We start from the raw sequence: 25,987 nt of genomic DNA on the forward strand, positions 1-25,987 counted from the left end.
AATTAATTAATTAATAAGAACAACATAGGTGCTTTTCATAACAATAAAGTTGTATAATGTTAATCACAAAAAAACAAACAAAAACAAAAACATTTCATGAAGAAATACCCTTTCAAAATTAAAAGCAAATATAGGAAAACACAAAACATCAAGAGCTACACTAAGGGTCTAAATGTGGTATTAATGACTCCTAAGTGGAGAGCTTGCCTTTCAGTTCCTCCATTAAATAAAAAATAATGTGATTTGGAAAAAGATATGTCCTCTTCTTCTTTTCAAATATGAACATGTAACCCCCCCCCCCCCCCACCCCCCCAACATTGTGCAACACCTGTGCCTCACATTAAACATTAAACATTAAAAGCACTATTTAAGGCTTGTGTTTTTCCTGTTATTCCTGTAAATAATGGAACAATTGGCAATAAATAGTGCAGCTCTAAATCCCTGCAATTTTTCAACATGATTTATTTTGATACGCCCATCCCCAAATGTAGTGCTCTGAAATGAAAACTACCATAAATAGAGGTTCAGCCATTTAGAATAGCCAGCTGCTTCGTGCTTTGGTCACTCACCTCTCAGTCAAATTTCCTAAGAGGTCTATGACTAAAATTGTCTAAACTGACTGACCTTTGGCTTAGAGAGGCATTCTAAGTGGTTTCATATGCACAAAGGGGCAGAGTGCCTCTTGAAAATACAGGGAGTACCTTAAAACAGCACCTTCCAAATCATTTTCACTGTCAATAAATCCAGTTCAGTTTTTGTGAAATTATGGGCCACTGCCTGCCTACAGAACAGCTCTAAAGGGCCTTGACATCAATTTTACATGTCTTTGGAACTTTGTTGGAATGATCAAGCATCTTTCCTCCAAAAGATATTCCCTGGTGGTTCTTTGATGATGGTGATGATGATGATGAAGAGTGCAGTGTACCATGCAAGTCCAAAATCGCCCACAAGCTTTCCAGCTGTCTTTTAACATGAAATTTATATAATTTCACTTCATTTATTTATTCATTTTTGCTCTGTTTCCAAACAAACTGCTGATGATCTCATCCAAATGATTTGTTTAACTCATGTAATTGTACTCAACGATGGCCGTTTGACCAGTTAAAAAACAAACAAACAAACAAACAAACAAAAACAAACAAACAAACAAACAAACAAACAAACAAACAAACAAACAAAAAACAAAACAAAACAAAACAAACAACATAAATGCTTGCATAGGCAGATCAGATCTTACATGAGTAAGGAGACTGTTTCATGTACAGGCACCAGTGAGCTCTTGTTTTTCTGATATCCTGCCAGCTCGCAAAGTAAATACTCTTCTCATCCACAACAACAGTTACTGTGAGGCTTCTTTATTTGTGGAGCACACAACATAAAACCCCTTTCTATCTCTAAAAAATACCATAACTATAACTTGAAATGATTGCCATTCCAGTTACAGCGACTGCATTAACCTTTAGTGGAGACTATTTTAGTTCCAGTAGCTACAGTTCATAGATGCCAAACATAGAAGAATTAGCTATCATGTCAAGTCAGTCAGTGGTAATCTAGCTGGCCTGAGCATTACTTGTTTTTCCCATCTCCATGGAAAGACCAGTGACTCTACAATATGAGTCCACCTTTAACCTCTTAACCTTGCCACACCTCAGTCCCTCAGCTGCACAAACTCCCATCAGAGATCACACACACAGGCAGCGCACAGATTACCCTATAAAAGAGGCATCATGCACTTGATCACTGACAAATCAAAACACATGTGAAATATAAACCCTAAATTTCAGAGGTTTGCCCCAAAGCTTGCTGTTTTCTTTTACACTCTCTCTGACACAGACACACTGTTACCATACCAAAACCCACACACATCTACAGCTCTCATGCACTTAACATATGTTATGCTAACCAGACGTCAGCTTTGGCCAGGTGGTGTCATGAAGCAAAAATAGGTGAGCTCATCTAGGAAAATCATACAGAAGACAGCTGTAACATAAGAAAAAAAGACATTAAGGTTGAAATTCTTGGAAAAAAAATGTTATGGCACTTGACTAATGATAAAGAAAACCAGAAAACCCAGTTTCAGCAAAAGAAAATAAACCAAATAAAACGTTTTTATAATCAGTTATTAAGAATCTTTCAACATTAAGCAACACTTATAGCTCAGGGAATTAAAGAGGTCCTCCTTCTCAGAAGTGATGCGCTATTGCGTTTTTCTTGGACGCTGGGACTGTATCTATGGCAACATTTTGTATTTATTACACAAGTGTTGGGTCCAAATCATCAACAAACCACAGAAAATAAAGAGAGACACAGAGAAAAAAACAAGAGGCTTAAGAGGAGCTCAGATGTGGAGTAGCAATGGGAACGAGATTATTCTGGTATCATTTGTGTTTCAAACACCTGTGACAGGTCACTGCTGGTATGACTTAAGTTGTTAGACTAAAAAGGTCCTTCTCATGCAAGCGGAATTTGAAAAAAAGTTGGGATAATGTATAAAACATAAATTAAAACAATTATTTACATATGTCATTAACCCTTTTCCCCCCGAATAGAACATAAACAAGGTGTTTTTATAGAAAATATTGGCTCATTAGCTCATTAGCACATTTCCAAAAAGTAATTTCAGGGGGATATTTATCATTGACTTGCATCCTTTCTTCTTTTAACAACGGTATGTTAATATCAAGGAAGTAAGGAAACCAGTTGCTGGAGTTTTAGAAGAGGAATGTTATCGCATTCTGATCTGATGCAGGATAGTAGCTGATCAACAGTTGCTGGTTTTTTGGTTCCATGATGCTCCACATGTTTTCTATCTGTGAAAGCTCTGGACTGCAGGCAGGCCTGTTCAGCACCTGGACTATTCTCCTGTGACGCCATGCTGTTGTGATGGATGCAGTTTTGGTTTAGCATTGACTTGCTGAAATCTGCAAGGCCTTCCCTGAAAGAAACGTTGTCTAGCTGGGAGAAGATGTTGCTCCATAGCCTTCATGTACTTCTCAGCATTGCTGAGAAATAGGCTCTAATGCAACCCTATACCACCAGAAAAGCAGGCTGTTGAACTGTCCACTGATTACAAGCTAGATGGGCTCATTTTAGTCTGCAGGACAAGGCATCCATGCTTTAAAAAAAAAAAAAAAAAAAAAAAAAAAAAAACACATTTTGATCCATCTGACCACAGAACAGTTTTCCATTTTGTCTCATATCATTTTAAATGAGATTTGCTCCATATAAATAACTTAATAATATATTCTTCCCTTTTTCCATTATAATCTAAACTGCTAAACTTTCCATCACCTCTTCTATTGTTGTTGTCATACTTAGTATTAATTAGCTTCTTAAATATCTGTCGACATACAGAGCTACTCCTCCATTTTTACATGTTCTGTGTTAAATATACATTTCATATTCATATAAATCAAAATCTGCATATTTACCATCATTATTCAATGTCTAATCCATGGTCCCTTTGATTCTTCCCTTAGGCTGATGAGTACAGTTTGTTGTTTTACTACTTTTGTTACCGCTTCAGACATTAAATTGAGTGAGAGCATTATCTCCTCCAGCTTCTTTTGTATGTATTTGTTTTATGCATTTTTTGTAAAGAACTTTATGGTACTTTTGTGTTTGAAAGGAGCTGATGAAGTGTAAGTATGGAAAGAACAAGACATAAGGCTGGCATGAGGGAGCAGAAAACAGGATACCATTTATTTTAAATTGCCAAGGACATCAGCAGCCTCCAACAGTGTTTGGCAGATCAAATTTCACAATGTTAATAACCTACCACTGGAGACAGTAGTAGAGATCTGGCCAAAACAGAGAAATCCTGTTTATAACAGGAGAGCAGAATGAGACAGGTGGCAGTGCTTCTGATTAGTGCAGCTTAGTCTGTAGCAGAAGACTCGCAAGAAGCAAAGCATCGCCTCCTGCTAGTGATGCCAACAATACAGTTTTTCTGTTGAATCATTGTAGGCCCATTGATTCCCCCAGATTGTCCAAATTATCAATAAAATTGTTAAAATACACAGTGTGATCACATATTACTGCCACAATAGCAAAGTTTAAGAACTTGTTTGAAAATATAGTCTAATCCTTGAAAAAAAAGGCAAACACACTTCCAGGTTCTTAAAGATCTTTCTCCTGTCATCTGAAATTATTTGAAAATGTATTTTTTTTTTAATGATAGGGCTTGAACTTTGGACTAATGCCACCAGCCATGCCTTTTACCTCCTTACAAGTGGTTTTGGGCATCTTACAAGTTTTCTTCTTTCTCATGATTCATGTTAAAACTGTAGTAACTTTAGTACTTTAGCACATGAAACTGTGGAATTATATAGCTGTCGTAACTACTTTCCATTGATCAATGTTGATTAAACATCCAATTAAAACTACGTTGAAAAAGGATATTTGTTATGTAGTACAATAATTGTATCTTTTGTCAATGTCCTGTAAATCAAATATAACTTAGCACTAAACACAATCTGCTGACTCATCACTGTTGTCCAGCAGTAAAGGTCAGCGAGGAAAAGTAACAACCACAGTTTATTTATTTTTGTTGTCTATCATAATCTAAAATGGTATTGCTGTGGTCTGTTATATAACTTGCACTGCAGTTATAAGTGTGACTGATGTCAGAGGTTTATTAGAGAAGAAGGGTGGGAATGTTATTGATCATTGCCATGGCAATAAATGAAGATCTGTGCCTTATGTGCTGGAAATGTGTGGATGTGAGCGGGTCTGTGCTTATGCATGACATTTTGAAAGAATATTACTCTTATTTCTATGTATGTACATACTCAACTACTTGAAAACTGTAGGTTTTGAGCTCTTAGTGGACTTTAGAACATACCATGTTTGTGCACAGACATTCTGGAAAGATCAAGATTTGTGACACCAACTATAAAAAAAAAAAAATAAAATAAATAAATAAATTATTAAAAAAAATAAATAAAATAAATGAATAAACTGAACTGATGAAGAAATAAAAGAAACAGGGGAATAATCACTGACTCAAAAAGGATGAGGATGAGAGTGTAGTTTTTAGAGGAACTTTAAACTAAAGTGAAAGTAAGTTCTTAATATAAGATTATATTGCTTTTATTTTAAGTGGATTGAATAGGAGTTTAAGCAAAAACCCAGTGTAATGTATAGCTATGTGCAGGGCTCGAATTACACCGGCGCATATATAATAGTGCACGTTACGAGGTCAAAAATATAGTTACTACAAAAAAACAAAACAAAACAAACAAACAAAAAAAACTCTGCTGCTACTGTATTTAGCTTGTTTACCATAAAAAAAGAAAGAAAGTTCTTTTAACAACCACAAAAGAAAGCACATAAAGTGTTTTTTTGTATGGACGCTCACAGCACGCTACAAACAAACGCTGCTGCTGTCCACAGTGCTGAAGGAAACAGGATGGATCACTTTTGGAGGATTTAATTAATTAAATTAAATAAATAAATAAAACACAAAGCTGACAAATTATTGCTATTCTTTTCAAGACACATCAGGAACCTTTGTGAAAAATTAAATGTAACCTGAAAGTGAACTATTTATAGGGCTCCCCCTCAAAGTATCAGTTGAATGTCTTTAGGGGAGCCCCTGTGCCTTTCAGGGGAGCCAAGCTCCCTTAGCTCTCCCATAATTCGAACCCTAGCTATGTGGTATGCTAACATAACAGCATGAAGGCTCTCCAAACTTTACAATACTCTGTACATTTCTGAGCATTACCAAAGACAAAAACCTGTGCAGGTGGGAGCTTTACTACAGCAGAAATGTTAGCTTGGTATAAAGATGGCATAAATCACCATTTTAAAGTGGTTTTCAACTCCTGGAGAGGTTTGTTTCAGACATCCCCATCCATTGCAGGCTTATTTAAACAGGGATCACTACAATGACTTTTTATGACTAACAGGACACAGAGTTTCTACAAGCATATGCAAATGCAGATCATGTTGTTTCAAAGTTAGCTAGCATATTTATCACAGTGATTCTACCTCTCACTCAGCATTGTCAGTCTGTTAATCAGATGGTAAAATGAACTGTTGGAAACATTCAAAACTCAGCTACCAGACTTTTAACTAGTACCAAAAAAGGACAAAATACCACCCACATACTTGCATTTCTTGATTAGCTTCCATTCAAATTTAGAATTGATTTTAAAATTCTTCTGGATGTTTTGAAGGCTCTGAATTATGGTGGCCCACAAGTTTCACAGCAATACAAAAGCTGTAACTCCACACAATAAGACACAACAATCCACAATTAGCTGCAACACCTATCTGTCCATCCATCTGTTCGTCCATCGTTTTTGACTCTTCAGAAAATTATTAATAGGACACCAGTTATCACTTACTTCCCTAATTTTGCATATAACAGGATTTTCTTTGATTATACCAAATAGACCATGACTTAAATATAAAACACACACACATAGCAAATTTTTGCTTTTACTTCTTTTTTTGTATTATATGTTGTATGTTGTATTTCTGGCTATTTTGTGTCAAGCAAACAGGGTTCAGTTTCCCACAAACTGTCAATGTGGCACCTCAATTAGATCTTAAATTCTTGCATAATTTCTGCCCTATCAGCTTGAGGGCCATTACACTGTTTTTCTCCTGAAAATCTTTACATTATCAGATACTATCAGGAAGTTATCACTGAACTTTTGAAGTGCTTTCTTGGGGTGTAAAACCATAAAATTATTTGGAAAACATGGTTCTTTTATTGTTCTACAGTATTTAGTAAAGTGTTGTGAACCTTGAATTCTGCCTAGAATTACTACTAAGCAGAACACTATAGAACTTGACTGCGCTGCCCTGACAGGCAGGATGTTTATCTTTTTCTCTAACAAATGAAACCTGATTACCTCTTAGAAAGGCCTTCAACCATCCTCTGTAGCCCACATTCTGCTGCAGTCTGCCACATGTTTCTAATGCACTGATTTTCATGCAGTGGGTCTACCTCAGGTTTGTTTAGAGTCTAAAGCAAACATAATGTAAGTTCTAAGGTGCACTGCATTATCTTGTTGATAATGGTCATGGTGTCTTGCCAATATGGTGTCTTGTGACATGTTTCAGCACAGGGATCACCCAGCATTGACCTCCTTTTTTTACATCATGAACTCTGCTTTAATGTAAAAGATGTGAATATACTTTAATATATTGCATATGGATGGTCTTAAAGGGTTTCAAAGTGTAGGAACCAAACTTACTATCATAAAATCAAAGTAGCATTTTAAATGGCACCAAAGTAGATTATCTCTTTACTTAAAAAGGTCATTTAGATGAGTCAGATTAGATATTTTGTATATTACTATGTCTATACTTTTTGTTTCAACTAAACTCCCATTTATGATTTATGTGTTGAATAAATGTAATGTCTTAAATTTTGAAAAACAGGTCTTGATGTTCAGTTAACTGTGATGTCCCCAAAATACAGTCGCATTTTGCAGCATATTCACAGTGTAGACTATTATGATCCCTGATGTTCACTAACTTTAAAAAGTGGGTCAAATGGACTGTTCTGATATTATTGAGAGTCATTGTGAAAGGGTTTGATTTTTGCCCATGATAATAATTAAATATAACAATACAGCTAAAAACAATAGGACATATTGCAACAGTAATAATTTCCTTTGCTGTTGAAAATCTGTTTTTAAATGCTTGGAAACAAATTATAAAACGTAGTTCTACAGGACAAAAGCTGCACTACATACAATATTAAACTGATAAGATCCTCAGATTGAATATGTTTGTAAACGTGCTTTATACCATTTAAACTCTGCCAAACTTGTGAAATATATTAAAATCCTTAAAGATTTTAAATTGAACATGATGAACAGATTCCTTGTGAACTCAGCTCAATAAAAACAGAACTTAGTCATAAATGTAAATTATTTAACTCTTGAATTACTGTTATTAACAAATATAAGTTCATTATGTTAGGCAGTCATCTAAGTCTACAACAACAAGGACTGCCAAAGAAACATTGTTTGCATATACTGTAGCGCTCTTCACCATCCAAATAAGAAAAATGTTTACAAGTGGAATCAATTTTAAAGACCTGTTAGTTCATCCAAGACTGGACTGCCAAAGCAATAAAAAATAAATAAATAAATAAAAAGGAAGTGTGTGCTAGGAAAAAAGTCTTGTCTATATATTGAAAAATAGCATTAGAACAAAACTACAGATGAATATATCTGCGTGGCTCAGCAAGGTAGAGCGCTCGTCTTGTAACCTGAGGGTTGCCGGTTCGATCCTCGGCCAAGTCGAGTTCATGTCGAGGTGTCCTTGGGCAAGACACTGAACCCCTAATTGCTCCTGATGGGTCGTGGTTGAGCGCCTTGCATGGCAGCTTCCGCCATCAGTGTGTGAATGGGTGAATGTGATGTATAATGTAAAGCGCTTTGGGTATCATCCCAGGTACAGTAAAGCGCTATATAAATACGGACCATTACCATTTACCATATACACAGACAAGGACTGTGACTTTTGGACCAATGCTCTGATCAGATGAATTAAACACAAAGCCAAAACATTTTTATAGAAGAAAGACCTCATACAAGCATGATGCATGGCCGTGGATGGATCATGATTTCGGGCAGTTTTTGCTGCCTCAGGCATTTAACAGTTTGATGTCACTAATTCAAGGATAAATTTTACATCATGTCGAAGGAAACCTGAAGACTGCTTGAGGCTACTTGTCTGAAAATTGTAACTGACCTGAGGGCCTTAAACAGGATAACGATCCTTACCAAATCCACAACAAAGGACTATAAAAGGAAGAACTTGAAAGGCCTAGTCCTAACTTATTTTGATGCTAATGCTATAGAGATTCAGGAAGTACATGCAAGAAAAACCTTTTTTTCCATTCCTATTAAGGACTAATTTATTTGTCAATTCCTTACGTAATTGCATTTTTAAAAACAGTTAATTAAATAAAAAAGTCCAAAATTATTTTTTTTACACTAATTTTTGTATTTATAAAAAATGTTTTATTCTTGGAGTGTTTGGATATAAACCTGGAGCTTCTAGTAACAATTTGCTGATTCAGTACTAGCTTCTTTTGTTGCAAATGATAAATCATAATGACAAGAAATTAGTAAACAACTTTCAATAAGATGAGCATGCGCTGATTTTGACCTTATTTTTGATACTGTTCAGGCCAGTCACCATAACACAGCTGACTTAGCACATGTGCAGTTTGAGTTATACAAGTTTGGTTTTATACACAAATATGGTAGAAAACATATAGATCCATAACATTGACAATGCACGCTCTAGTACTCTGCCAGCCAAGATATAAAAGTAAGCAAATTTAACTGCCAAAAAAAAAACCACTCTAGTGAAAAAAGCACCACCAGCATTTGATTCTGATGAGATCTGTGCTGTAACATTTGTGTTTTTACTGACATCTTTCTTCTGTTTGGTTTACAGACCAGCCTCGACCCTACAGTTTCCTACTATGAAGATATTCAGCAAATTGGTACAAAATTCCATCAATCTGTTTTCTTTACCTGTTTGTGGTACAAAAGTAATACAGTAAAATGGCAAACATGATTGTACAGGTACAAAAACCTGGCAATCATCAAAGTAACAGTTAGAATCTGTACTTCTTGCACGTATGCATTACAGAAATAGCCTGTCTGAATGATAACACAAGAACTTTAGAAGAGACAGAAAGCTGTAAAGTAGATCTAAAAGAAGCTTCTCTTCCAAACGTTCCCCAGAAGATCAGATTGCTCACTTGTTTGGGAAAGCTCTAAATCCCCTCCATAGACTCACACACAAGCACCTTCACACAGATACAGAGTCCCAGGGCTTCCTTTTATCTGCTATGTGGGTGTTCCGGTTACACTGACTCATAAGGAAACGAGGTCACCCAGGGCTGATGACACCGACTGACGTGTGCTTATATGTGTGTGTGTGTCTGTGGGTGGTAACCCCCAAATGCTATCACATGATGCCAAACAAGGGCAAATCCACACACTCATCTTTATTTCCTTGCGGACTTTCATGTGTCATGCTCATACAAACAGCATGAAATACATCAGTGTCTCTAACATCAACATCTCAACATCATCATACATAAAGAAAGAACCTGTGGAACCTAAGAACTCTTCAGAGGTCATGGACATTTCATTAAACATGGTAGCTGGTAAATCACGATGAAATGTGCAATATGGACGTTTGAATCAGTATCTTAAGTTCATAAAAAAAATTGATGACTTCTTGGGGCTGTTTAATGTTTAAAATTCTACATTCATGATTTCCATTATGCAAACTGGTAGGCTTTCAGGCCTAGACCCTATGACATTATTGCTATAAGTAAGTATAGACGCATCAAAATGCAGGACAGTTTACAGTAAACAGATAAACATATGTCACACTTCAAGTTTTGTAACAATGAATAATTTACCTTATTGATTAAATGATTAAATATAATAGTCATTTAACTTAATTAAGCAGAAAATCTCACATTTCTGGTCAAAGTTTTGTAGAAAACTCTAAAGTGACCACAAACCTTCAACAGCCACTGTATGTCTGATAGTCCACCCATTCTGGAAAACATTGATGCCAGCAGCCAGGACACTCACTCAGTCCGACTCTACTCCATTTTACATCTGTGGAGCTCTGTATGTCCAAACTCATTTCTGTGATTTCTGTTGTTTCACTCCGCTGAGTGGCTCTCAGCCAAATCTAAGTCCAATGCTGGTGTCTTTGACATCAGATGCTTGCATACAGTATGAAGATTTTGGTGTCATGGGAAACATAAAACCTTCTCCTTACAAAATGAAAAGGTATCATACAGAATTTAATACGGTCTGTAGACACATATTGCAAAACACAGTGTTACATCCAACTCTGCAGAGACGGAATTAAAGAAAATGAAGTAATAGACTACTTGGCCATGGTCACAATGAAACAGAAATGTGGTTTAACTTAAACGTTCATGGACTGGGCTGACATTTGATAGTAAATGGTAGATTCATAATGCATAGAAAGTTTTGTTACAGAGCAAATGAGCTGCCTGTCAGGCTCAACTAATAGTTTTGAGCGCAGTGTAATCACGGGTGTTCCCACGACATCAATCCATTTGTCAGCACATTTGGACAATGATGATTACTGATATGACTGGCCCATGCTCTGGATTGAACGTCCGCCATGGTTGGGACGTGAGCCCCATTATGAGAGTGAAATTTAAGGCGTCCTCACACCCCACAGTGAAGTCATGCTAGTTAAAAGTTGTTTTTCACTAATCCCTCTCTCATCTCTGTCACATCTCTGTTAACATTCCCAACAGTTCAGAGAGACTTCATGTAATTTTCTGGAGATTAATCCTGACGCTATCAATAACCACTTCTTTCTTGTCTTGGCCCTAATCTACGTTTTTGTGTTAAAATCTTAATCATTCATTTTAAGAGGACTTTTTGTCCCCAGAAGTAAGTTATGTTTGTCTCATTGCATAAGTGAGAAAACAGATCTGATTCTGTCCGCACAGAGCTGAAGGACTTCAATAACAGAACAAGCACATAAACACAAACAGGTGTTAGCAAACATATAATTATAGGGTGATTAAATTTGATTAAAGTTAGTAAAACTGAACCTCTGAATGTGACTTGAATGTGAAAAAGCAAAAGGAATTATGGGGTCAAAGTAAATTGATGCTCCAGCAGGGAGTAATATTAACTATGTCACTGCCTTACATCACATCATGACTTTATTAGAATAAAAATAGCCACAAGGGAGTTGAAGATATTGGTTTAAGCAAGAGGTTCTTGAATTTAGAGGTCCCACGTGAGATCTTCTTTTGGTTTCAAGCACTGGCAAAATGCAAATGTGCCCAGATAATTTGCCAGAAAAGTCAAAGAAAGGGAAGTAGTCTGTGGTCACACCTGCAGGACTACTAGGAAAATTATGCATATAATGGCAGTTTTACACAATGCATGACATTTGTCAGTGCACGGTTTTCGGTACACCGATTAAATTGAGACACACGTTAAAGCTCTGCTAAATCAGGGCTGCCAATTTAACTACTTTGGTGCTTTCTTCAGCTGGTTTTCAGACCCATCTAGTGACTATTTCAAAGAAGTGTCTGCCGACAAATCTGGAGACATTTTCTGGTGTTATTGAAAGTACGTGTACTTCTAATCTCCCCATCCATTAGTGCTCACAGCTGCAGTCACAGCAGGAGACGCTCACCTCTGCTCCATGTCCATGAAAATGAAACGTGCTGACTGGAAGTATTTAGTTCTGACCATATACTCAGTTACACTAACATGTCTTTCATTGGGAAATCATAACTCTCCTTTGTTCAGGTGTTATCACCTCATCTGGTCCTTCTATCTCTTCCTCTTTAAGCTCCTCTTCTTTTCTTCTTCTAAGTCCCCACAATTTTGTTGAAGACAGGATAACTCACCCACTGGATTTTATAGAACTCATACATACCTGATTGTTGTGTTTAAAGCACATATCCCTCCACACCTGGTGGACGTGGTTATCCAATTTATTTATTAGTGTGATCACTGGCAAGCTGGGGCTTTTTCACGAGAAGGAAGTAGCAGCACAGTCCTTATCTGTGTCTAAGGTGTGAAAATATGTGTAAAAGTTTGCAAATATCTGTGTGTAATGTTTTGCAAAACGTGTTAAGCTGAGTCTGTGCTTGTTGTTGCACAACTCTGGAAAGGTGTTTTGTAAAAATTTTTAGTGTGCAAAATATTGTGAAGAACTGTAACATGTCCACGTAAACAATCTGTTAAAATGGAGGTAATGTCATGTGTATGTGTGTGTTATGTTAACTTGATGCTGAGTGGGATAGATGATGACCAGAAACACCTACAGAAACTCAGCAAAATGGCTTTAACAAGCTGAGCGTGCTCATAACCATGTATCTGTCAGATAATTCCTTTACTGTGGTTGCACACAGCCTCAGTCTGACTGTTAATATGTAAGAATATTATTACATTGCTTTATTTTAACTTACCAGAAATATTTTAGTGATGTACCAAGATTTCTATATTTATTTAATAATTGAATGTATGATTTTATTCTTCAAGGATAAAGAGAAACCAAGAAATGTTTAAACTTCAAACTGATAACATCTGTTATGGTGACATGGTGAAAATTCAACCCATCTGAAACACTTGTTAAAATGTCTTGTACGATTGATTTCTTCTCTGATTTGGACATTTTTAACACAATAACAGCTTAAAGTCGCATTAAAATCTACATTTTAAGGTCATGGTTTGCTCATTTAATTTATTGACATCAGTAGTGACTCTTAGTGCTTGTTGCTGCTGCACAGTGAAATCATTTAATCACGTTCTATGTACTAAAGAAACATGTTGTATATCTGTGCTGATATATAGAGGCTGTAAATAAATCCTGTTCCACAAAACAGGACACCAGCAGGGTGTCTTAGTTTGTCAGCCAGATAAGACTGGATGGCCTCTCTGTCTCCTTTAGTGGAACAGATGTGATAACAAGGGGCCACTTTGGGCTTGGAAAGACGCCCTGGATAAGAAATCTGAACAGAGCAGTGACACCCTCCACTATGATTTATGTCATAGATCCAATTTGGTGCTCAGTGAAGTCATAAGGTGTTCATTTAGTGATAAAAAAAAAAAAAGAAAGAAAGAAAGAAAGAAAAAAAATAGAGAGAGAGAGAGAGAGAGCGAGAGAGAGAGAGAGAGAGAGAAAATCCAAACTGATTAATTCACATGATTTAGGTTGATTTTTGTTTGCTTGTTTGCATCATGTTTCGGATTGTGATTATCTTAGGGATGGGATGACAAGTGGCATTTTACATTACTGGGGATTTCTGGGGAAAAAACATAAAAATGAGAAAATAATTGATATGTGAGAATTTGTATGGCTCTGGAGTAGGAGGTAAAGATGGAAAACAATCTTTTTCTAAAATTACACTACAGACAGAGGTGGATAACACACACACACACACACATGCAGACAGAGATAGGTAACATCATTATGACTCCACTCCAGCTGGTGATTAACAAATGTGGAAGCTCACAAGATGTTGGAGTGTTTCTACATACACACTGCTGTCCTGTGAGCTAATTTTCCAGTTGAAACACTTCCTCTGTATGTCTGTGACCCCTCTTTGTTCAAGATCAGATGGAAAGTTAGGGGTGGACTATTTGATTAGAAAATAACACACCATATGTGTGTGTGTGAGCACATGTGATAGAGGAAGGTTTTTTTTTATTCTTTGCTTGGCTACAACCTGCAACTAATATCATCTACATTTGTTTCAACTTTTGATATTTGAAATACAGTAAGGATTAATGCAATAAAATCATGGATGGCTGATAAGATTTCATATCTGGGCAGGGGATCTCTCTCTCTCTCTCTCACACACACACACACACACACACACACACACACACACACACACACACACACACACACACACACACACACACAAACACACACACACACACACACACACACGACATACACCAGCTCCTTGTTCCCTGAGCATCTGGGCTCAATTTCACACTTCAGAAACACAGAGAACAGCACAGTCTGTGTTGGCCACTGCTATGTGTGTGCAGTTTGTGTGTGTGTGTTGGACAGCAGTTACTCAATTAGAGAGAGATTCCAATGTTGATGTTCTCTTGCTCTTTCATGCAAAGGAACCACCACCAACGATGCCAGAAACAAGAGTTGGCACTAGGATACAAAACAGTTGAGATAGGTGTGTCTGTGTGTGTGTGTGTGGTGGGTAGGGGGTGACCTTGTATTAAGTTAATTTGTGTGCTCAAGGGTGTGTGATAGAACAAGAGAGTGTGGAGGCCGGGGTGTGTTGTCGGCCAAAGACTCTGACCATCTTTATAAATCACACAGTGGTAGTACCTGTGGAACAAACACACGGAGCATAAATGCAACTGAATCTTGGCATAGAATCAAACTTCGCTTGTTTCCTTCTTAGATCAGCAGATCATTATAGCAATTTTTAACCATCTTCATACTAATATCATTAGTGGAAGTTTCTCCCCTGCCATCTATTTTGCTGAACTGTTATATTAATAACATTAAAGAAATACTACCACCCACATGGTAGTTATCATCCTCTTTTACTCTGTCAACATTAGTTTCATACTGTCCTCTTCTGTTTCCTTAATTTCCCTTTAGAATTTAAAGCCCTCATGTAATCAGCTGTGTGGCTCAGAGGGGAAATCCTCTCAAAATTACACGAGTAACTACTTCAGAAGTAATCTCACTTTAGTCACAAAGAACCTTTTTTCATTGTGCCCTATCCACAACTTCCCTTTCTTTACTTACTATCAACTTTTACAACATCAGTGTTACCACCAGAATTTATCTGCTACAGTTTTGGTTCTTTGGCTTTTTATTTCTTCTGTTGTACCTTGGCTAAAATCATATGTAAGCATATGCTGGTCAATCTCTGGTAGCCAGGAGGGGCCGTTCTAGAGGTTCAACTAACTCTAAAGTTTAGAAAGAAACTCTGGGCTAACTTACTTTGAGCTGAGCAACCCTGAGTTTTTGGCTGCTTTGAGTTGGTTCATGGAACAAAAAGCTGTCATCAGTGAACCTGGATTTGCCAAGGCAACTGCTGACAAAAAGCTGCCAGTTATTTCACCCTAGATATTAAAAAAAAAAAAAAAAAAAAAAAAGCACTACTGCTGCTAGTAAAGAGAGAAGCATCATGGGAGAAAACTGCTACCTGAGTTAATGTCAAAGTTGGAATCCACTGGTCCACTAACTGAATATCTAACTTTATTAAAACATGTGGGTCAGAACAAAATATGAGTTTTTTTTAGGCTAAATCCCACTGGGGAAAAACACATGAAGAAAAATGAAAATTAAGTATTATAATAATAATAATAAATTTTATTTGTATAGCACTTTATATTGCTGGGAATCTCAAAGTGCTTACAGAAAACAGGAATAAAAAAAAAATCTGTAAAATACTATTTAGCAGAAGGCTTTTTAAAAAGGAAGGTTTTCAAGTTTTGCTTAAAAACTTCTAAAGACTGGACTCAGGTGATCTGGTAGGGTGTTCCACAGTCTTGGGGCAGCAGCTGAAAAGACCCAATCACCCATGCTACTAAGCTTGGTTCTGGGAACTTGGAGGGTGTTTGTGGTTGTAGAAGGAGGTGTGAGGGGTGAGGAGTTCCTGTAGGTAAAGAGGGACATGTCCATGAATGCACTGGTAGGTGAGGAGGGAGACCTTTTATTCTATTCTGAGTAAGATGGGGAGCCAGTGAAGAGGATGGGGATGATATGATCTTGCTTGCCCACCCTCATCAGGATCCTGGCAGTGCTGTATTGCAGTCTCTGAATGCTCTTGCCAGGGATCCCGATGAGGAGTACATTACAGTAATCTAGCCTGGAGGAGACAAAGGCATGGGCAAGCTTCTCCGCATCTGCCAGGGTAAGTGCTGGATGGAGTTTGGCGATGTTCTTGAGGTGGAAGAATGAGGTCTTACAGGAGTGTTTGATGTGGGTGCCAAAAGTAAGGTGAGGGTCCATTTTAACACCCAAGTTAGAGGCAGATGTGGAAAGGGGGATGTTTTGGCCAGAGAAGGTGATGCTGGGGATGGTGGAGGAGCGGAGCTGGTGTGAAGTGCCAAAAAGAATGGCTTCTGTTTTCGGACTGTTCAGCTGGAGGAAATTTAGCTTCATCCATGCCTCTATCTCCTCCAGGCAGGTGGTCAGTGTGGATGTTGGCAGGGGAGCAGAGGAGGTGGGGGTTGTTTTGAGATAGAGTTGTGTGTCATCAGCATAACAGTGGAAGGATATCCCAGATCTGCTGATGATTTTGCCGAGGGGGAACATGTAAATGGTGAAAAGGGTGGGGCCTAGCACAGAGCCCTGAGGGACACCACAGGTGACATTATGAGTATAAGATTTTGAATTTCCCAGGGCGACATGCTCAGTTCTGTTTGTGAGGTATGATATGAACCAGTTAAGGACAACAACAACCATTTTTTTCCAGAACTTTTGACAGAAATAGAAGATTAGAGGGTCATTTCTTAATCGTTCCCTGTACGCTCTTAATCTCTCTGCCCCCCCTTTTTCTTTTTTGGTAGGGATTTTCATGTTTCATTTCTCCCTAGGAAAATACTAGATAAAACAGATAAAAGTGTTCTATGTTTGAAAACTTAAAAGTATTCTTTGGTTAAAAATAATTCACAATAAATAATTTTGTCATTACCGAAACAATCGGGTCACAGCTGTAACTTCACTATATTGTTACGGTAGCGACTGTTTTGTCAGAAATGACATGTTCGGTAGTGACAGTCTTAAAAAAAAATGCTTCAATTTTCAGACTTTGAAACACAACTACTTAAAAATGGTATTACTGGTGTACTCACCATGTGGTCATCAAAAAGAGGAAGTATGTCTTTATTGTTGGTTGAAATTTGGCGTGTGTAGAAGAACAAAAGCTCCCCCTATGGGCCATATCAAATATTGTTTCGATAGTGATGTGAAAACATGGGACAACATTTTTTATATATAATTCTTGAATGCACTGAAAAAAACAAAAAATCAATTTGAATATATCAAGTTCCCTTTAAAATGAAACAAGAAGATGCATAAAAAATGCATTTTTGACAAAAACAAAAAATCATTTAAATTAAATTTTCATAGTTGGAAATTTAGGTGTTAGAGTCACATAAAGAGAAGAATATTTTATATATTCAATGGAATCTGAATCATGCTTTTGAATTAAATAAATCACTATATGACATTATTAAACATCAATGGTTTGAATACATAATTGTTTTTTTTAATATGTATTATTTAGTATGGGACTGCAATTTTAACTAATTCGGTAGAATGGCTCATATAATGTGTAACTAACAGTAGATTTCTACCCTGCATTCTTTTATGGAATTATGATTTTAGATGTGTAAGGACTTTATTCACATCTTGACACATTGATGTCTTTACAAAATTTTTCTTTATTGCTGCTGTTATAAAAAAAAGGTCCCATTTCCTGAAACAAACAAACAAACAAAAAAAAAAAAAGAAAAAAAAAGAGTATTGCAGTGCCAAGCACAAAACTTGCTGTGATGCAGTCGCACATCGACAGTGTGCCATGTAGGATATGTATGGCTATTGTGTGGGGGGATGGGTGGTGGAGGGATGGTGTGTGGGAGGGTGGGGTGTGTGGAGGTGGATGCGTGGTGTGTGGGAGGGGGGGTGGTGTGGGTGTGGGAGGATGAATGGTGGAGGGATGATGTATGTGTGGGAGGATGGGGTATGTATGGGAGAATGTATGGTGCAGGGATGGGGGAGTGTGTGGGAGGATGGATGGTGGAAGGATGGTGTGTGTGCGGGAGGATGGATGGTGTATGGGAGGGAGGATGGTGTGTGTGTGGGGGAGTGGTGTATGTTTGGGAGAGTGGGTGATGGAGGGGTGGTGTGTGTGTGTGGGAGGATGGGGTACGTGAAGGTGGATGTTTGGTGTAGGAGAGGGAGGACGGTGTATGTGTAGGAGAATGATGTATGTGTGGGAGGATGGGTAGTGGAAGGATGGTGTGTGTGTGTGTGTGTGTGTGGGAGGTGTGAAGGTGGATGAATGGTGTATGAGAGGGAGGATGGTGTATGTGTGGGAGGGTGAGTGGTGGAGGGATGATGTGTGTGTGGGAGGATGGGGTAGGTGTGGGAGAGTGTATGGTGGAAGGATGGTGAGTGTGTGGGAGGAAGGATGGTGTGTGTGTGGAAGGATGGATGGTGGAAGGATGGTGTGTGTGTGTGGGAGGACAGAGTATGTGAGGGTTGAATGGAGTATGCGTGGGAGGATGAATGGAGGAGTGGAAGGAGAGTGTGTGTGTTTGTGTGTGTGTGTGTTGGTCTGGGGGGGGGCAGGACTGGTTCTCGGGGTGTGCGGCTGGGCGCTGGGGTGTGGGGCTGGCCTCTGGTGGTGGCCGTCTGGGCGGGCCGGGTCCCCCCGGGTGGCGTGCTGGCCCTCGGCCTGTGGGGGAGGGGGGTGTCCGTGCGCTCCTGGGCCCGGGCCCTCTGCCCCGTCTGTCCCGGGCGGCCGGTGCCCGGGGGGGTCGGGGACTGCTGGCCTCGGCCCGCCGGGGCCGGTGCCCTGTGTCCGCGGGGCGGCTCCTGCTGGGGTCTCCTGCTGCTGCCTTCCTGGGCGGGCGAGTGGTCGTCTCTGTGGACCGGTCGGGATCTGTTGCCTGCGGGGGGGGCTGGTGGCCTGGGTCTCGGGACCGCTGGCCTGACTCTGGCCTCTGTTCAAGTGAGGTGGCATCTGCATGATCACTCTGCATGGTCACTCCTTCCTGAACGTCTCCACACAGTCTTTGCGTCGCCGTGTGGCCGAGTTCTCCAACACATCCACACAGGTTTCTCTGCGCGTGTTCTTGAATACAGCAGTTTCACTTATATCTATTATCATATTTTTTTTTCTTTTTTTTCTTATTTCTGTTCTTCTTATTATTATTACTCTTACTCTTATTATTATTATTGTTACTATTATCAACTAGTTGTGTAATGACCTACTGGCTAGGATGATCTTAGCTATATATGTTGTAAGTAGTATGGATTACATGGTCTTCTGTATGATGTTTCAAGTCCCCACCCGCACTCCCCACACCCTTTCTGTCCCTCTCTCTCCCCTCCCTCTTCTCTCTACTTTCTTTTCTCTCTCTCTCTCTCTGTCCCCTCCGGTCGAGTCCAGCATTAAGAGTCTGATTTAATAAAGTTTCTCATGTCATCAAGAGGGACTTTATACATGTAGTATAAATCCCTGCTTGATAGAGTAAAATTGCCCAGCACCAGACGGCAGCCAGACAATCATTCTGTTTGCAACGATGCTGGACAAGACAGGTTAAAAAAAAAAAAAAAAAAAAAAAGGATATGTATGGCTGGAGACTTTGAGTGACTAAAAAAGTACCATTTAATGAGATATTGATTAGAAAATAATAGCATATCTGTACAAATTCTGAAAAATCTTCTCCAGAATACATATATATATATATATATATATATATATATATATATATATATATATATATATATATATATATATATATATATATATTGAATCACATTGGTACAGATGACACATCTGACAGCAGCTTTAGGTGGTAGAGACAGGTAGAAACCCAGGACTTCTTTATGGTAAACCTGGTAGAAATGAAGTTTACTTGATAGAGTCAGTTACCATGGTAACAGAAGTGAATTTTCCTTAGTTCGGGGTTAACAAACTCAAAAGTTTCAACATAACTTACTTTCTGAAATTAAGCTGGAAGTAAATGCAACAAAATGCATAAAACAGGAAACAAAATAAACAATAATAATAACTGAACCAAATAATACAGAACAAACACAAAAGGAAAAAAACATGAATCACAAAAACCCAGAGAGCCCTACCTGAACTAAAGGAATCCCAACTGGAAACCAGACTTGTGTAAAACTTCTGTATCATTCAGGATAAGATTGACATGAAATTGTAATTTGAATAGTGTTGAAAAAAAAAAAAAAAAAACTTTATAAAACAGGGCATCAAAGACAATAAAAACCAGGGTTTAAATAAAAAAAAGGGTTTAAAGATTTTAAAAGAATTTGAATATAATTTAAATTGAGGTGTTACAGTGGCAGTATGGCCACAACTTCTGCCCCAGAAGAAGAATCTGGCTTTGAAACTGCTGGTTGGGCTCTCAGTGAGGAATTTGCATGTTCTTATGCCTCTGGAGGTTTTCTTTTAGGTTTCTTCCAGGTGCTTTGGTTTTACTTCCACTGTCCAAGGACATGCACGTTGGGTGAGTGATCACTAATTTAACACTGACCATATGTGTGCGCTTGAGTGGCCGTCTGTCTCTATGTCAGCTTTGTGATAGGTGTATCCAGTGTTAGGTGACCCTTGGTAGGGTAAAGCAGGTGTAGAAAATTGATGGATATTTGAATTTGACCTTCTCCAGTGCTGCTTTTTATTAAAAATTCATTTAGCTGATTTAGGTCTTATGTTTTCAGACACCTGGTTTTATTATAAACCCATCTTATGATAAAAAAGGATAAATTAATGTGGTTTATCAACTAATAAAAGTTGTTTATTTTTGAGGTGAAAGTGTCAAATATAAAGTTTAAATTGTACAGAGTGAAAAACTGAAAAATGAAATGTTTTCATTGACAGTTGACCCTGAGCAAGCAGAAAGAGCCTCAAACAGATGGACCTGAGGACCAGCTGCTGCCTTGAGCATCACAATCTCACATACACTCACACACTTACATATGAGCTCCACTGCCCATGAACGAGAGGGCATTTAGGTACGCATGAAAACCATTTTGGTCTTTAAAGAAGAGGAAGTAATCAACAGGAAATTACAGTTAAAAGGGGATCTGCAGAATCAGTTTGCGGCAATCACAGGTGGAAAACACGAGACATTTTCCGTGGCTTTTGACATGTTTTCACCATTTTACCTGACAGGGGTCAACTTAGCTCACAAGTGAAACAACATAATGATGTAAATTTGAACTGTTTTACTTCTTTTTTTTGCCTTAGATAATTCTTCTCATGGAAAAAAACTGTTTAGTTAAAGGAAAATATAGAAAAAATTGCTTTACAGTAATTGTTATTGAACTTCACATTAACAGGAGTGATTTTAGACACATTCACTTACAACTAAACACGACTAATGAAAGTTGTGTTTTCTTTGATTTTTATTTTAGTACATATATGTGTAATAAAGGCCTTAAGTGTAACACCTTATATTTCTGTTGCAGAAAAAGGCCCTACGAATAATTTATAAAGTAGGTTATAGAGAACAGACTATTTTACATTATCTGGTTTTTAAAAATAAGGGATTTGATTGAGCTACAGACTTAAAAAATAATATATGAAGCAAAGAATAAATATTTACCAGAACCCAGGTTTCATGGTTAACTTTTAAACAAATGTGTATTACTGATACAGGTGTTAAATTTTGGAATGCTTAAAATGATAACTTGAAGAGATGTATAAAGGTCCATTTATGCTTGACACAGAAGAAGGATACAGAGATGGGCAGGCTGTTTCATCCATCTTCTGGGTCGGTTTCAGGAAGCTTAGCTATCCGTCACTTGATGCAGAAGATGGAGCAATATCACCAGAAATCGTGGGGGCAGTGCTGAGCAGAACAGCTGACATGCAACTGGCACAAGAAACAAACCAAGCTTTTGAATAAAGACTGTATGCGAGTGTTTAGGGCGTGTTGGGCAGTTAGAAATGACTTTATAGCAAAGCATTACCGCTGCCAAACCGCTGGCTCGTGGTAGTGAACTCTGAACTCAGCACTGCCCACTAGTGGAAGAATTGAGTCAACAACCATTGCAATGCAAAAGACGCATGGAAGTATGAGGACGGCGGCGTATGAAGTTTGAAACGGATGTCCCTATTTACATAGCATAGGGAGCATAAATGGGCCTTAAGTATTCTTCTCGCTAAAGATGCTACTCATTTAGGAAAATGTTTAAAAAAGAAAAGATGAGTTTTAATGCACTGGAAAACAAATTGAACAGATAAATTCTAATGTAGTTTGTATGTATATAATATGGTGTAACTTTGGTACCTAATGAAATGGTACGTACAGAAGGGGCAGTTGTTGTCTCTTTTACATATGTGGTATACAAAAAAACCAAAAAACATAAATGAATAGATACATTAAAAAAGAGAGATGAAGCTGAAAAAATGCTGAAAGGTCTTTAGATAAATGCAGAACTCTTCATACATGATCAATCGCAGTCAAGCCCAGTGTCTTTCTATCTGTTCACAGTCTCATGTCATTCTGTTGATGGTCTGTGGGTTTTGGTTCAGTTCCTGCAGATTTCTGTTTCCTGTAGGTTTGGTCTTGTGTTTCACTCCTCTCTGTTTCCCGCTTTATTTTGTGGAGTCACACCTTTTTCTGGTTTATAATTTGTCCCTCAGTTTTTGTGGTTTCAGCTTCTCTTTGTTTCTTTGTTCATCAGCCTCGAGTCCGTCAGTCTTTCCTGTGTTTCCCGGTAGTCCCTCGCCTAGTTAAGTCTTTCAGTTTGTAATTAACGATGAGCCAGTCAAGCCTTTTTAGTTGAAATTTCCTTTTGTTTTGTTTTGCTGGCTAGACAGTTGGCTTGCCAATAGTTGTGGATATACTGTTTATACTGAGAAATCCCTTAAGAAAGATAAAACAAACCATTGTAGCTGCTTTCATTGTAGTCATCCAACAATTGAATAAATCCAGAGGAATTAATCAATTTCAAATGACAGCAATAAATAATGCAATAGATTTGGTTTCTTTGTGTGTGGTAGGTTTAGGTTTCCAGGAACAAAAGACACACACAATGCCCTGATCATCATTTCATCTAGAGCAGGGATCACCAACTCCAGACCTCTTCAGCCAGTGTCCTGCAGGTTTTCACTGTGTCCCTGCTGCAACACACCTGGTTCAAATGGAATAGTTCATCAACAGCTTGTTGTCAAGGTCTACGCCAGCCTTTTAACAACCCATTATTTGAGTCAGGTGTGCTGCAGCATTGACACACTGGAAACCTGTGGGACACTGGCTCAAGACGTCTGGAGTTGGTGATCCCTGATCTGGAGTATATCATACTTTTGCTGGTTAGTGAGTTTGCTTTTCACTGTGAGACATAATATATGCACCAAATGTGACTTGCAGCAGCTGACAGTTTTATATTTGCAGCTTTAGATTGTGTGAACAGGTAGGTTCCCCTTTAAATTAAAATCTACATATTTTCCAACATGAAGTCTATTTTAACTTACTGAATGCATGCACGTCTGCCTCTGTTACCATTAACTACTATGCTGTACCTGTGAGGCCCAGAGTCGCTGAAAAAAGTAAAGATTAATTAGGGTTACTTATGCAGCTAACAGTAGTCAGTCATTTCCTTGTACATTAAATGCTTGTGGCAGACGTCAACAAATGTGAACAGACCCAGTGGACAAGTGATTGCTCCTTATCTCATGTCTCACACAATGAGATATGGCATCGTTTCAGTGTCTGCTTGTGCTTTGCTCCCAGGGTGGTTATCAGCTGCAGTTTGTGGGAGGAACAGCTTTAGTGGCCTTTAGCTGATACACTTCTTGATGGTGAAGAGGACAGATTTGGACCTTGTATTTAGTGTGAGTGCAAAAGATGTGTGTGTTGGCACTGGAGTGACGAGGTTATTTTTGTTGGCACACAGTAATTAACTCCAGGAAGAGTCTCAGTGGTTCCAAATGTTGAAGCCTTCTGGAAGCTTTTGGAAGCTTTCAACACTCTGGGAATTGTTACTTCCTGCCCTGTGCCTCAACGCAGCTCTGTCTGTGGTCCATGTAATGTTTATCGGATGCTTGTGGCTTTGCTACACACCCTGTGAACAACAATGCCAACTTCAAACAACGTGTAAAAGTGGTTCTGGAAAGAAAGGCACAATCTGTATGTGATGGTTTGGAAGTGCAAATGTGTTTTCTTCTCCAATAAATAACTGATAATTGATAACTCCAACACGAAGTTGATTTTTGCTTATTTTATAGGCTATATAACCCACTCAAGGCAGCAGAATTTGGTCAGTTTTCATCAGCTGGTTCTGTTTTATGACCCTACTGTTTAGAAAGGATTCGAATCTCACCAGACTTTGTGAATGATACCATTGTAAAAATGTCTAAAGCCAACTTAACAACTATTTCAGCATCAATATGAAAGTCAAACGTAAGAGATGTTGCCCACCATTACTACGGCAGCACAAGATGATGAAGCGTGGTACCTGAACACCAATCAAGCAGCAACCACTCCACTAGATAAGATCTTGCCACAACAGATGCATTCATGTCCACCATAAATACAACATTTCTGACAATTAACACTGACACATTTACAGTTCTAAACTCTGGAAATTATTTGGAAGAAAGGAACATGGGACTAAGGTCTATAGAGCATTTATTGAGTACAGCAGTAGCACAACAACTCTTGAGTGCTCACCTGGTGAGAAAGCAAAAACTCAAGGCCAAAGATAATTACAGCATCCACTGACCATTTGTTTGTTTTATAAGATTTGTGATCTTGCATGTTGTTGACAGTGATGACTTTCATCACACACACTACATTAAAGTCAAGGTAACAGTAACAGAAGGTTGTCATCAGGCAACATTTTGCGATAATTTCAACTGAGAACTGTTCACTTCATCTTCTCCTGTGCTATGAAGCTCTAAGAAAACAATTAAAAACATGCATGTTAGCTTAAATTGTCACTCCAAATTCTCCCTAAGAGTGAGTGTGAGTGAATGCCGACCTGTCCAGGGTGTCTCAACTAGTATCTGCTGGGATAGGCTCCAGCTCCCTGCGACACTAATTTGGAATAAGTGGCTAAAGAAAATGGATTGAAGGATGTTAACAAGCCAAGGCCAGAGAAATTTCTTGCTTTCATTTAAAAAAGAAACTGAATGTCTGTTAAATAAATTTTAAGAACTGTATCCGACGGCAGTAAATCAAACCACACCAAGTTATTCTGTCTGGGTGGCAATTGTCTCATGAATTGATTTAACATGGTTTCGTGCCTCTGCAGCAGCCATGTGTCATATGTGAACAGACTGACTGATGGAAGCGTTTTGTGCTGGTGCTTTCATGGGTACATGAGGTGATGACCAAGAAACAAACTGTAGAAATTTCCCAGCATCAGGCAGCAACATGTTTTCACAGACAAACTCACAGTCTGTTGTGCTTTTTCTAAACCAGATTTAAAAAAAATCCATGTACCAGCTCCACAAAAGACAGGTGGTGAAAGGATAAGTTCAAGTCAGAGCTTTCTGAGACTGAAAATGAGGATAGGTATACACTTCAAAAATGTTAAATTAATTTGTTTGTAGACTGTGTATGGCTGTTGTTTTGCAGATGTTTTACCCACTACCCATCTTTTTTCATTCCCACAAAGTAAGTAGGGAGATACAGCCAGGTAAATAAACTGTTAGTGTTTTTTTTATTTTCTCTCATTGATGTTGGGAAACTTCTTTTTGGCAAGTGTTGATGTACTTCCC

The sequence above is a fragment of the Melanotaenia boesemani genome, chromosome 6 (genome assembly GCF_017639745.1).
Source record: "Melanotaenia boesemani isolate fMelBoe1 chromosome 6, fMelBoe1.pri, whole genome shotgun sequence".
In the NCBI taxonomy this organism is placed as follows: Eukaryota; Metazoa; Chordata; class Actinopteri; order Atheriniformes; family Melanotaeniidae; genus Melanotaenia; species Melanotaenia boesemani.